The sequence below is a fragment of the Ambystoma mexicanum genome, chromosome 10 (assembly GCF_040938575.1).
Source record: "Ambystoma mexicanum isolate Mex_15411 chromosome 10, UKY_AmexF1_1, whole genome shotgun sequence".
In the NCBI taxonomy this organism is placed as follows: domain Eukaryota; kingdom Metazoa; phylum Chordata; class Amphibia; order Caudata; family Ambystomatidae; genus Ambystoma; species Ambystoma mexicanum.
The window spans coordinates 230,194,509-230,209,856 of record NC_090932.1 but is presented as its reverse complement, the minus strand read 5'-3'; positions in this window follow the sequence as shown (position 1 = coordinate 230,209,856).

The window sequence follows — 15,348 nt, the reverse complement described above, 5'->3', positions numbered from 1 at the left end:
GGGGTTAGATTCTTTGGGCATCCGCATAAGTTGGGTGGAGAGGTAAAAAATGCAGCGGTAAAGCTATTAGTGCTGCATTACCGCTCCGCCCAACTAACAGTTGGGCGAATGCCGCCCCGCTTTACCTTCAGCTTTGAGGTGGAGGTAAATCTGTTGAGTTTTCTCCCATTTGCGGCACTATTACTGCGGCACAAATTGCGCCACAGTAATATCGCCCAGCATGTCCCATAAAGTCCTATGGACTATTTAAAAAAATGGGTACTTACAGCCTTACCACAACTTGGGATCTGGTGATAATAGCGCCGGACTGAGTTGCAGTAACATTTGTTCCCATGGTAGCCCACTGGCTAATGCCAATTGCAAATTATCCTTGATTAATCAATTTACTCTTTCGACTATCCATTCCACTGGTGATGGTATAATGCTGTTCTATGATTATAGATGCCATGAGCATCAGGGAAATTCTGCATTGTCACCGATATGAATTGTACGCTATTATCTCTCACAATAGACTCAGTAAATGCCTCCCATGTGAAAATCTCCAGCAAAAAAACAATGACTATTTTGGTTCCTGTAGTTGGTACAACTCTAAACTCGAATTACCAGGACGTGCTTTCCATTGCAAATTGCGAATCATAGCCTAGCAATTCCATGGGGCCGATCAGATGTACTGATAACTTTTGTGCGGTAAAGTTTTCACATTTCATTTCTTCTCTGTACATGTTGAGCAATTCTTTACGTCTAGTTCTACCATACCATCCATATGGCAGGTCACCAATACTGTTCTCTGAACCTCCTTCTAGTTAAACTCCAACCCAAATGCCCTCATGCACACTAGCTACCATAATGGACCGCACACCTTGGGAGGTGATAATGCCCGTTCTCCCCTTGCCACACCCCAGCCACACAGGAACAACTCACTTTTGGCAAGTGTGTATGCTACTTGATATTCAGCCTTAGCCGACCAAACTTTCTGGAAATATTCATGAATCCTTCACAATTCATCCTCCTTCTTCAAGGTCTTTCTCCATGCACTCTCTGGTGCTATGGCGCTCACTTCTTCTACACAAGCTGCCCATGTAGCTCCATGTTCTCATTCCTCCTTCTTTTTCTCCGTGCACTCTCTGGTGCTATGGCGCTCACTTCTTCTACACAAGCTGCTCATGTAGCTCCATGTTCTTCATCCTCCTTCTTTTTCTCCTTGCACTCTCTGGTGCTATGGCGCTCACTTCTTCTACACAAGCTGCCCATGTAGCTCCATGTTCTCATTCCTCCTTCTTTTTCTCCGTGCACTCTCTGGTGCTATGGCGCTCACTTCTTCTACACAAGCTGCCCATGTAGCTCCATGTTCTCCGTCCTCCTTCTTTTTCTCCGTGCACTCTCTGGTGCTATGGCGCTCACTTCTTCTAAATGAGCTGCCCGTGTAGCTCCACGTTCTTCATCCTACTTATTTTTCTCCTTGCACTCCCTGATAATATGGCGCTCCCTTCTTCTAAACAAGCTGCCCATGTAGCTCCATGTTCTTCATCCTCCGTCTTTTTCTCCGTGCACTCTCTGTTGCTATGGCGCTCGCTTCTTCTAAACAAGCTGCCCATGTAGCTCCATGTTCTTCGTCCTCCTTCTTTTTCTCCATGCACTTTCTGGTGCTATGGCGCTCACTTCTTCTAAACAAGCTGCCCGTGTAGGTCCACGTTCTTCATCCTCTTTCTTTTTCTCCGTGCACTCTCTGTTGCTATGGCGCTCCCTTCTTCTAAACAAGCTGCCCATGTAGCTCCATGTTCTTCATCTTACTTATATTTCTCTGTGCACTCTCTGTTGCTATGGCGCTCGCTTCTTCTAAACAAGCTGCCCATGTAGCTCCATGTCCTTCATCCTACTTATTTTTCTCCTTGCACTCCCTGGTACTATGGCGCTCCCTTCTTCTAAATAAGCTGCCCATGTAGCTCCATGTTCTTCGTCCTCCTTCTTTTTCTCCATGCACTTTCTGGTGCTATGGCGCTCACTTCTTCTACACAAGCTGCCCATGTAGCTCCATGTTCTTCATCCTCCTTCTTTTTCTCCTTGCACTCTCTGTTGCTATGGCGCTCCCTTCTTCTAAACAAGCTGCTCATGTAGCTCCATGTTCTTCATCCTCCTTCTTTTTCTCCTTGCACTCTCTGGTGCTATGGCGCTCCCTTCTTCTAAACAAGCTGCCCATGTAGCTCCATGTTCTTCATCCTACTTATTTTTCTCTGTGCACTCTCTGTTGCTATGGCGCTCTCTTCTTCTAAACAAGCTGCCCATGTAGCTCCATGTCCTTCATCCTACTTATTTTTCTCCTTGCACTCCCTGGTACTATGGCGCTCCCTTCTTCTAAACAAGCTGCCCATGTAGCTCCATGTTCTTCATCCTCCTTCTTTTTCTCTGTGCACTCTCTGTTGCTATGGCGCTCCCTTCTTCTAAACAAGCTGCCCATATAGCTCCATGTTCTTCATCCTACTTATTTTTCTCCTTGCACTCTCTGGTGCTATGACGCTCGCTTCTTCTAAACAAGCTGCCCGTGTAGCTCCATGTTCTTCATCCTACTTATATTTCTCTGTGCACTCTCTGTTGCTATGGCGCTCCCTTCTTCTAAACAAGCTGCCCATATAGCTCCATGTTCTTCATCCTACTTATTTTTCTCCTTGCACTCTCTGGTGCTATGACGCTCGCTTCTTCTAAACAAGCTGCCCGTGTAGCTCCATGTTCTTCATCCTACTTATATTTCTCTGTGCACTCTCTGTTGCTATGGCGCTCGCTTCTTCTAAACAAGCTGCCCATGTAGCTCCATGTTCTTCATCCTCCTTCTTTTTCTCCTTGCACTCTCTGTTGCTATGGCGCTCCCTTCTTCTAAACAAGCTGCTCATGTAGCTCCATGTTCTTCATCCTCCTTCTTTTTCTCCTTGCACTCTCTGGTGCTATGGCGCTCCCTTCTTCTAAACAAGCTGCCCATGTAGCTCCATGTTCTTCATCCTACTTATTTTTCTCTGTGCACTCTCTGTTGCTATGGCGCTCTCTTCTTCTAAACAAGCTGCCCATGTAGCTCCATGTCCTTCATCCTACTTATTTTTCTCCTTGCACTCCCTGGTACTATGGCGCTCCCTTCTTCTAAACAAGCTGCCCATGTAGCTCCATGTTCTTCATCCTCCTTCTTTTTCTCTGTGCACTCTCTGTTGCTATGGCGCTCCCTTCTTCTAAACAAGCTGCCCATGTAGCTCCATGTTCTTCATCCTCCTTCTTTTTCTCTGTGCACTCTCTGTTGCTATGGCGCTCCCTTCTTCTAAACAAGCTGCCCATATAGCTCCATGTTCTTCATCCTACTTATTTTTCTCCTTGCACTCTCTGGTGCTATGACGCTCGCTTCTTCTAAACAAGCTGCCCGTGTAGCTCCATGTTCTTCATCCTACTTATATTTCTCTGTGCACTCTCTGTTGCTATGGCGCTCGCTTCTTCTAAACAAGCTGCCCATGTAGCTCCATGTTCTTCATCCTCCTTTTTCGCTTTCTGGGAGGGTATTCTCGATAGACAATCTTCCACTGGATTCTTGCAGTTGCCATTCCAGGTCCTTGAGTGGTAAATACGTGCATACTTGACTTTTGATTGCTACAGATTTTAAATGGAACCCCCCACCCCCAGATATGTCCTCAAGTGGCGAGCAGCCCAACCACATGCCAAAGCATCTTTCTTGATGACTGACAATCTTTACTCATGTTGACTCAGAGGCTTCTATGCAAAAGCTGTGGGAACTTGCCTTCCATCCTAAATTTGGCTAAGAACTGCTCCTTTGCCCTGCTTACTGGCATCTATGGACCTACATTCTGTTGCCCATGACACATCTATACAAGGTAGGGCACTTACTATTGCTCGTTGAGGTTCACAAATTCGTCTTGTATTTCCTCTGTCCACATAAAACTCACCTTTTCTTTTAATCCTGATCTTAAGCATTCCGTCCTGAGAAAGTCCCAGAACAAACTTAGCATAATCCTCTGCCATCCCCAGGAATGGTGTCATTGCTGTTGGTCCTCAGGCACCTCCACTTCTAAACTTGGATCCGCCAATTCCACTTTATGTTTAACACCTTCTGCATTTAAGACATGTCCTAGATACGTCACCTTTGCCACATCCCATTTGCATTTCTCCCTTTTTAGGGTCAGACCCACCTCTTGTAATGTCCCCAGTATTTGCTCAAGCATCAATCATGTTCAATTTCCTCCCAAGCACTCACTAGAATATTATCTGAAAGCATCGTATCCTGACTTCTTTAGGAAGCAAATGTTCCATGGGCCTTCTAAACACGGCCCTAGCAGAGGTCAATCCGGTATCAGTAAGCCGCCAAAGGTGGAATAGATGATGTTATACGGTGCAGTATAGTGTGCCGCTCTATCTGTTAGAATGCAGAGGTCAAATCAATGGTAGAAAACCACCTTACTTTGCCCATCATGGAAAACATGTTGTTTATATTTGGAAGCGGGAACCTTTATCGGGGTCCCATCATACTCGGTTGAATCTGTGTCCGATTTCCGTAGATCACCTTCCCCCTTGTTCCTGAAACCTTCGTGCATGGCGGTCTACACTATGGTATAAGGTGATCCCGCGTCCACCAGCATTTGTATCTGCTTGTCTTCTATTGACACTACCATGACTGATAGCCTGTATGTACATGTCATTTTCTTCTCCTTCATCCCTCGGGGAGGCTGGGACCTTAACTGTCATTTTGAAGAAGTCCATTTTCAGCCACTACGTTCACTTTGGAATTTGCCAATTCTGGATGGCTTAGGCTGACAAATCCTCTGTATACACTGGCAAAGTGCTCCTTTTGTTTGCACTTACGACACAAAGCTTGTGTTGCAGGACATTCCCAGCCTATTAAAAAATGGCCCATCATGTCACATCGGAGCGATGTTCCTCTCACACGGTTGTTTCTGGGATTCTTATAATAGTCCTTTGTTGTTTCACTACTCCGCATTCCTTCTTCTACATTCCTGCAATTGCTGATAAATGTTCCTCTTCATGCGTTTTCACCACTTGAATTTCTTTGTCACTCTGGGATGCGCCCATTTCACTCGACCGTACATATTTGGGGCATTCATTGCTTGTAGCAATGGCTAAGGCTCCTTCAATGTTGGGATTTGGGCGTGCATTAATCATTCTTGGATCTTGGGATAGAACATACGTAATACTAACTGGTCAAGGATATATTCGTCTTCTACTCCTGTAAAATTGTAGGTGGACAATAAGGTTCTCCGATCTGCTACGTAGGTATCCACACGTTCTGGTGGGCTTTGCTTGCATGACAGGGCTTATACCGTTCTAGAACAATATTCAGGTGGCAGTCATATTGTTCCTCTATCTTCCTCTTCGCTTGTCCATACGCTGCTCTATCTGCCTCTCCTCCATGTTGCATTTGCCGGTCTGGTTTTTGAGTGGGATGCTTCCTCTTAACTGAGAATCTGTCTCCACCTATTGCCAGTAAGTAGAACTTCAATACATCTCTCCATTCTTCCCATTGTGCCACTGGTTCTGCTGGATCTTACAAAAGGTTTGTAGGTGGTATTATGTCTGAATTTGCCATTCTTTGTCAGTATTAGCAGTAATTTCCATCTAGTGTCACTACTGCTCTGTTTCCTCCAATGATGCAGAATTTCCTAGATACCTCCCTTTTTTTCGGAATGTTCTCCTCGAATTAACTGTTCAGCTTTCAGGGAATTTGCTGCATCCCTCTGTCCTCTGAGAGTTCGTCACAAATTGGTTATGTATCTTCCCCTCCTTCGCTCCGTGTGCATGGCGCCAGGCTCAGTGTCCTGTCACCATGGCAACCATCCCAATGTAAAACATCTTCATTGTTGTTCCTCTTTCCCTTGGCACAGCGCCGGATCCGGCGTCGTTGCTTGTCTCCCCGCTGGAATCCCTACATGCGTAGGCTGGGTCCTCGCCACTGATATGGTGATGAATGCCAGGCAGTGGTAAGTGTGAGGTTAGTTTATTTGATATGAAGACCCCACTAGGGCCTTGCATGGCCAGCCTCCTTCATGACTCCATGTTCCCTCGAAACTGTTCCCGGTCGAGCCCTGAGCGGCTGGCAGCCTGGAAGGCGGCCCCAAGCCCACACGAGTTGTGTTCCTCATTCCATGCTTCCAGCACATTACAATAATAAGATGAGCTAGCAAGTAAAATGGAGAGGGGTAATGTTGCGAAAGCTTGGGTGCATGCTGCTCCAATAAGCCGGCAACGTGAAATAACTGTGCAGAAAGTTATTTATAGGTGTCAGTAGACAAGATGAAATCTACTTGAGGGCAGGTTTAATATAGATTATTTCAAATTGTAGCGCATAGCTACGTGATGGATTCAAGGAGAGCTAAAATTACCCCATGAAGCGTGGAGGTTTGGAACCCGTAGGTCCTTTAAGACAAGGTAACACTCTACCGGGTGGTTGGGGATGGAGAAATTACTCAAACATCAATAATAAAACCGACTCAGGAAGTTGGCAAAGATGTTAGCTGTTTTATTTATTTATTTATTTATTTCTACTGCGCCGTAGCCCGCAGGCATCTAAAAAATGGAGTACAACGGACATCATCGGATGTCTGGCAGTAAGTTCTCATATTATTTCACAAAAAACACACTTATATACTAAAAACTCATCATCATTGATGTCATACAATGTGGCAAACTAAGTAAACTTATGTGGGACTGTGATTGGGTGACAGGAAACATCTAGGTATACCTTCTATGGTGGTTGGTGTTGTGATTGGGTCTCTACTGTCAGGTGGACAACTCCGCCCACACCTAGTGCAAGTCATTGTGAGCATCATCACACACACAACGTCTAATTGGATCTCTAAACTATAGGGCTCTTTGATACGTGGCCCTTTATAATTGGTTGGCACACTTGTACCGTTCTAGAATATTCCACTCGTTAGTAGCATGCAAGATGGTACCTCAGGTGCCGGTGGGTCAGACTTCACCATGCCTCCCCACTCAATTAGCCCATCATCTATCATCACTTAAGCTGTCTGCCATGATAATAGTCTTTTGAACTTGGCCTTGCAAGTATCACTGCTCCTGGGAATAAAAGGGAGTGTGAGCATGGCTGTATCTTCTGGTCTCGCTGTAACTTGCCCAAAGTCTATTTACATCTGACCATGTCACTGGAGACGAAGTTTTGAGCTCCTTCATTGTATTTAATACCATTTAATGAATAAAACTTGCCACTTATTGTCCTTCCACCGCCTTAAAAGGAGCACAGCTCTCGCATTCTCGTTCATTGTATCTTTCCATGATAGATAACCAGTTTCTTGGCTGCCCCAATCCTTGACACTGGGCCAGGCAAACCTTCTTGATTCTCCTTCCATCTCCAGCCAGGCTTATTCTGCTGCGCCACACTTCAAGTTCTTCCATTCACAGGGTTTTCAGTTTTCTAAAGTATGATGTGGATCCTCCCTATTCCTATGCATATATATATATATACATACCTTGGTGGCACCCCTACACTATTCACTACATATAGCCAGCCTTATGATTACTTCGTCTACTTGCATTACCGCATCTGTACAATTATAAAATGGTTTTCATTTTGATCCGTGCTCTTCACACGTGCGATCTTCATTCCGCAGTTTACTCGATCCTTACTTCGTCATCAGGTTCTATATGGGCTATCCACCTTCTTTCTTGTCATCGTTTCCAAGGCGTGCCACTTTGCTTCATGTGACATCACCATTCTCCTCTTTCATCCGTCTTCACATGCTCTTCAGGGATCCTACCCAAGAGGCTGTCAACTTTTCGTGGATACATTAAGAATGGTTTTCTTAATGGATACTTTGCTCCGAAGGCAGCTCGTGTTATAGGCATCATTACAGGTGTCGCCTTTGTCACTATTTCTGGTTCCCAACAGATAGGCAAGTTAGGGGCGGGACTTCCGGTAGAGGCTTTTGGCTCCTCCTCTACACTTTTTATTGTCTGAGAGTGACTTCACTTGTTGGCTAGGACTTAACAAACACCAGCATAGTATTATTAGGATTGCCAAGCCAAGAGGCCAGTTGTAGCCAAGTCCAGGATAGACTGGGAGATATGTGAATGGAAACATGGGGGAAGGTGAGGGCAGAAGGAAGTCAATCTTTCTGGAAATAGCGCGAACCGTGGCACCATAATTGTATGAAATGTTTCATGCATCTCACAACGGTACACCCACTGTGAATCAAATGCCTTCCTATAGAGTGGGCAACACCATGAATAATACAACCAAAAGATGTTATATAAGCGTGTGTCTGGTATCAGCTCCCGAAAACACAGGGGCTCTAGAGAGTCTTAAATATATAACAGACCCTGAATTCACTATCTGCACCTAAACAAATTTAATACAAATCAATTATAAAGAATGAATACACCTCGATGATCATACAAAAATCATACAAAAATATAAAAGTACACATATAAAACGTACAACAAACAAGCAATGTTCGCATGTGCAACTAAACATAAAAACACATGGAATTTCAATGTCTCTTCAAATTAGTGTCATCATTTGCGTAAATGGTTCTTCAAATGTTACCCTAAACTTCATCAATACGCTTATACTATTAGCCCAACTTGATATGTGAGTTAAATTGCATTCCCACAATGTTTTGTTCAACTACCTCTGAACTACAGGGGATCTTCCAATGATGGCTACTGGATGGCGCTGTGTTGTATGTGACTTGGCTGAAATGGCTAATTCAACATATCAATTATATGATATATGATAAGTCATTTATAACATGCCTGTACACAAGTGTTTCTAGGTGCAACAAGACAAGGGGGGGGGGCAGAAGGACAAACATCGATCTTACTAGGCCTTGTGTCATTCAGATCGCGCAAGTGCGTGGAAGAGGGGGGGTGCCAAAGGGGTCGGTGGGAGTAGTGCAGGTGACCCAGTGCTGCCAGAGTGTGGCCCTTAAGTGCAAAGAGAAGGGACTGTAGGGTTACAAATACAGACCCTTACGTGCTGAGGGAGCCCGGAGGCAGCGCAAGGGCAACTGGACATGCAGGAGCCTGGGCCCGAGTTCAGGGGTGGCCAGGTGACCAGTGTGCAGAGCTGTTAAGGACATTAGCAGGACATAGGAAGCAAGAAAGCGAAAGTGAAAAGAAAGGTCTTGAGTTTCTTCCGGAACCCAGTGTTGGTTCTGCTCAAGTTTGAGAGAGGCAGGGAGGCTGTTCCAGAGAGAGGCCCCAGCCCAGGAAAGATATTTTCCCCCTATTCTCTGTTTGGAAAAGTGTCTGACCCTCAGAGAATTGGAGGTGAATGAGTGGAGAGCTTGAGAAGGAAGATGTTTAGGGAAGAGAAAATTGGAGGTAGTGCGGTCCCAGGTGCCAGAAAGCCTTGTGGACGATGCAAAGGGCCTTGAACTTGATCTTTGCAGCCACAGGGAGCCAGTGTAGAGATTTCAGAGCTGGAGAGATATGATCCCTGGGCTTGAGGCCATGGACAAGGCTCGCAGTCCTGTTATGGATGAGTTGTAAAGGTCCAAGAGTAGAGACAGGCAGGTTTAAAAAGATGCTGTTGCAGTAGTCTAGCCTGGTGAGGACCAGAGCTCTAGAGACAGTGAGCTTCTGGGGGAAAGTGAGAAAAGGCAGAATACCTCTCAGGAGGTGCAGCTGAAAGTGTGACTTCTTAGAGACGCAGAATATGTGAGGAGAGAAGGAGAGGGTGGAGTCAAAGATAACACCAAGTTTCTGAGCCTGACAGGAAGGGACAGGAAGAGGGCCCAAGGTGGGCAGCCAGAGAGAGAGAGGAAAGGAAGGAGCAGGTGTCCCGATGAGGAGGATTTCACTCTTACTGGCATTAAGGCAGAGATCATTGGCAGCACACCATTCCTGAATTGCGGCCAGACAGTCTGGCATGAGAGAAGGAGCAGAGGTGGCTGAGAGGAGGCTGAAGGAGAGCTGGATGTCATCCACATAACACTGAAAGTTGGAACAGAATGTAGCAATGCGGTGGGCCAGAGGTGCCAGGTAGTGGTTGAAGAGCCAGGGAGAAAGGTTAGACCCCTGGGGAACACCAAAAGTAGAGAGAGAGATAGAAGAGAGGAAAGACACCAGTTGGCCCTGGGAGGGTTGGTCAGTGAGAAAGCATGTCAACCAGGACAGGGCCTGACCAGTGATACCCAGGTTGTCATGGAGGCGATTGAGCAGGTTGGCAGGGTTGGCCGTGTCAAAAGCAGAGGATAGATCGAGGATAATGAGAACAGAAGGAAGATTAGAGTCAAGATTAGAGAGCAAGTCTTCACAGGTGTTCATGAGAGCAGAGGTGCTGCTTGCAGCTCTGAAGCCAGACTGGTGGTCGTGGATACAGCCAACAGATTCAGTATGCAGATTAAGCTGGGAGATGGGCAGCTTTTAAAGGTGTTTGCCCAGGAAAGGAGTGATGGAGGTCAGGCGATAGTTAGCCAAAGAGGAAGGATCAGCAGAGGGCTTCTTAAGAAGGGGGTGCACAAGGGAGTGCTTACAGGGGGAGGGGACTGGGGAGGGCACTCCAGTGCCAAAGGAGTGATTTCAGAAATCGGCTCAGGCTGGAGCTAGGGTCTCGATGCGGTCCTTGATGATTCTGAATGGGTAGGGGAGAACCTGCTTTGACAAGACTTTCATAGATTGGACTTGTCTAGAAACATCGCCAGGAGTGAACAGGGGAAAGGAGGATAAAGGAGGAGGGGAAGCGGGCGAAGACAGATCAGAGGTGGCAGAGGAGGAGGAAGAGGAGGTAGAGGAAGAGAGAGTGGACAGGATGTCCTGAGTTGCAATGGTGAAATGAGAAGCCAGGGCCGTGCAGAGGGCCTGGGAGGGAACAGGAGAGGTAGAGAATGCAGCAGGATTGACCTGCTCCTGACAGATTTTGAAAAGTTCGACCGAGTTGTTAGATGCTGCAGCGATGCAGGCTTGGATGTAGGCTCTCTTCTTAGACAGGACAGAGAATCTGTACTGCCTTTGGGGCAGTCAGCAGGCCAGTTGTCAGAGGGTGCACCTGATGCCCTCCACTTCCTCTCAGCCGCTCTACACTTGCGTTTAAGGGTGGCGAGGTCAGAATCATACCAAGAGTTGCACTTGGAAGTGAGCTTCAAGCGGATCCTCATGACAGGGGCAAAAGCATCAAGACTGTTAGAGATAGAGAGAGGAAGATTAGAGAGGGTTGTGTCAGAGTGTGAGTCAGCCAAAGGTGCAGGTAGAGGAGAGAAAGTAGCGTCAAAAGCCTCCAATGACACACGCTTCATGGGTCGGATGACCGAGAAGGTAGGTGGCAGTGCTGGGGATGGCTTGACCTGAGGAGTAGAGAGAGAGAGAGGTGGGAGGAGAAGAGGAAGTAATCACTCCAAGCGAGAGGAGTGGTGACAGGGTTAGAATGGGTTCCTATGGAATCTGCCTAGTTTTATCACCTGATAAAAACAGGCAGATGCCATATGAATTCCTTTTCTATGCCATCTGCAAAACATTTACATGGTGACATTTAAATTTATTTTCAAAACAGAGAGTAAAAATTAAGAGTAATGGCAATTTCGCTTAGTTTCACTGTTTAAAATTACAAGCTGGGAACACAACAGAGCGTAATTAATAACTTTGGTGTTCCACTGCATGCAATTATCATTTTTGTAAAAATGACCAACTTTTGTAAATTTGCTGTGAATTTAATGTAAAATTACAGTGAGCATGGTTCGCAACTACGAAAAAACAAGATGGCTTTTTTTGTTTTTTTGAAAAACATCACTTGCTGCAATGCACCATGAGAGAGATGGAAACATGATTTGGGAACGTGGCCACCCCCTTTTATGTGGAATTTTTAAAAACTACTTGGAAATATGTAATCCCAATCCGTCCAGCAAGTCAAAAGTTATGAGCAATATAATTTTGGGGGAAGGTTATTTGAAATAGGTTTTACCTTAGCTATTGTGCGGCGACTGCCACCCTATAATATATAGTGATGCAGACAAGGAAAACTGTCAATATATAACTATATGAAGTTGCCTTTACCCACTCAAGACACATGCTGGGGGCCTGGAGATATCCTCTTCTTGTGTCTAGACAAAAAAGAATAAGGACAGCACTTGAAAAATAGTTTTAGGGTGGGTAAAAAACAACACATGCAGGTGCAGTCCACCACATTCTTTGGGTAGCTTACCACTAAGCAACATGGGCCCTGATTCATGGATTATTTGTGCCGAGAAAAACAGGATTTGTGCGCCATTCTGCCCGCAAATCGCTGTTTAACAAATGAGGATTTGCGGGCAGAATGGCGCACAAATCCAGTTTTTTTCGGCACAAATAATCCATGAATCAGGGCCATGATTTCACGCTGTTGTGTTGGTGCACTTCTGACCAACTCCACACTGAGAATGGGCTGCGCCTGGCTGCAGAAACACTGCAGACCCGGAGCTCAACACTGCGCTTCCTCTCTGGTTCCAAGTGCTCTGGGCAGACAGCACTGCAGTCACTGTGCCTGCTGGAGCATTCAGGCATTGGCCCCAAAACTGTTGATGTTTTCCAGGAGAAGTGGCAGATTCTGGGGCTCAAGAACTTGGCAGGATTTACCGTTATTACCCGAATTGTTTGTTTACAATTGTTCGAATAACAGGGGTCTGAATTGACCTTCTGCACAATTGACCGTATGGTCATTTTTATATATATAATGGGTTGGGTTGGGGTAATAATAATATAAGGGGATTGGGTGGGAGTTGGGGTTGGATTGGGTGGGGGGCTGTGGGGGTTTCCCCCGCATATATATCCTAATTGACCGTTTAAATTAGGTCAATTGTGCAGAAGGTCAACTGTTATTCGAACAATTGTCATTCGTACAATTCGTATACAACCGGATTTACCAAGCTATGCTACTTTGGGGGTCCCTGAAGGGTCATGGCCTAGGAAGATACGAAGAGACACCTGCTCTGTGGTCAAGCTTTGCATTGAGGAGAGAGAGCTGAGTCTCTGTAACAGGATACAGGGTTACTGGGGCAAAACAAATCTTATTAGAGCTTATGAAATATTTTGGGAGTGTTTATGTTCCCAATCCCTACAGGAGCCAGGGTGGTTGTGCCCCGTCCCAATCACGTTCTCCTCTGACGGCTGCCGACCATTCGTTGCCACGGGAATCCCAATGTTTTGGCTTACTGCACAAAAACCCAGACTCGTTTAAAAGTGGAAAAGGTCGCTTTAATGTGACAGGCCAAAGCTTACAATCAAAACGCTTAACTGGCTCCATGGCCTAACAAGCCAAATAGATATTTGAACAATCAATTAAATAACTTAAACATTTTCATTTTCCCCCCAACAATTAAATAATTAAATAACCAATTTCCTCCCTAATGATCCCTTGGATCCTACCGTATCCTTGCCCCTTTTCCAGGCGTCCCGCTTTCTCCCAGGGGCCATGCCCCTCCAGGCTCAATACCTGTTCCCCCGGGGTGACCTGCTTGTGCAAACAGCGCCACCCCCTCCTTTCCCGTGTCATTCCCCCATTGTGCTTCCCTCCCCCCACATCAAAAGGGGCCATGCCCCGGGCACCAGAAAAACCCTCCCCCGAGGAGTTCTTTCTGCCCCAACCCCCCCCCACTTTTCTACCTCAAACTGTTCACCCAGTCTCCCAGCCAAGAACCCAAGTCCGCCAGGTAGTAACTATTCCCATACACGAACAAATGTACCCCATCCTCTCTAAAGATAAGAAAACCCTCATATGTTATTTCCTTATGGTCCATGACCCTGACCGCCAATGACGCACAAAGGTTTTCCATTTCCCTGTTTATCCCCTTCCTGGCCCGCTCTATTGCTCCCTCATTTCTTGCTCCCCTCCACACTCTTCTCGGCAACAACTTAGTCCACACCACCACCGCTTGAGGACACATATCCCTAATCCACCCTAAGTCCCTCTTCATTTTGCTTAGCAGAGCCACCCCCGTATCCCTAACCAGGTAATTCTCCCCAGCATGCAGCATCACCACCCGTGGAACTCCATAGCGTTCCCTCATTCCTGCCAATATGGGCAGCAGCTGATCCCACCGAAGGCCCCCCAAACCGTGCCACCTCACCACCACTTCCTTGTAACTGCACCCCAACTGCCTACCAAACATCCTTTTCTCCGCCTCTTTACCAGCCCACTTCACAATTGAATGTCCAACAATCCAAACTTGCGCCAACTCCCCCTTTCTTTGCGCAGCATCTGAAACAGAAATTACAAAAATTACTGACAAGTCAAATTATTACAAACAACAACAACTTGTCCACAAAATCCTCCGCCATCTTTCTTCAACAATCCCCTTTCCCAAAATCCCTGACGTAACCCTTGTATTTTCCCGACCTCCAACGCCCCAAACATTTCACTTTATCCTCCGAAAAACCCAATCTGCTACCCTCAGATGCTGTGCCCATCCTAAAAGAATGAGTCCCGAACTCCTCCGCCTTTTCTCCTACCGTGTCCAGTGCCTTTCGCAAAACCCCTAGCACCTGTGCTCCTGTAACCGGCGCTCCATCCGAATGCTGGAAAACCAAACCTGAGTTAACCCCACAGCGCTCCTTCCACACCTTACCTGCCTGAACTGGGCATAAAGCCTCGCTCCCTCGACCCAGCAGGACCCAAGAGCCCCTTCCCTTCTGATCCGTCTTGGACCTTTTAATCTTGATGTCTAAACCTTCTTCTGTAATTTGCACATCTTCCCACTGCAGACCCCCTACCTCCCCTTTTCCCACGACCAACTCAGAAACCCTAAAGGCCCCAAAAAATAACCATGTAAAACAAGCCGCAAACAGTTCCCCTTCCCATACCGACCAGCAAACTCCCCCCAAAACCTCATTCAACCTCTGCAGCAATTCAGCCGATATCGGCCTCCTCTTATCCTTGTCCCTCTTACTCTGCCTTGCCCAACCTTCCAACATCCTACTCGCCATCTCCCCCCCACTTGGTTGAAAACCCCAAAACCATTTTCCGTAAAAGGAAATCCCTGCTAGCTTTCCTGTTATCGTTGCCCTTGACCAGCCCCTGTCCATGCACCTCAGCAGGAAATTCATGACATCATCCCTCCTCCGCTCTTCCGCATCCCATCTACCCTTCCAACTACAAGCTCCTCCTCTAATAAAAAACCCCCAGGCCCTCCTGTATGACTTCTTAGATGCCGTGGCCAATGAACCCTCCACCAGAGCAAGCGCTCTCAGCTTCCTATCTTCCACAGCTCCTCCGGAATCTGCTGCCCCTCCTGATCTGCCTCTGGAGCCAATCCACGGAATCTATGCCATTGAAAACGAGATAATGCATCAGCGATGCCATTACCCTTCCTTGGCACATGTGTTGCCTTAAACACCACATTCCATTCCATGCAACGC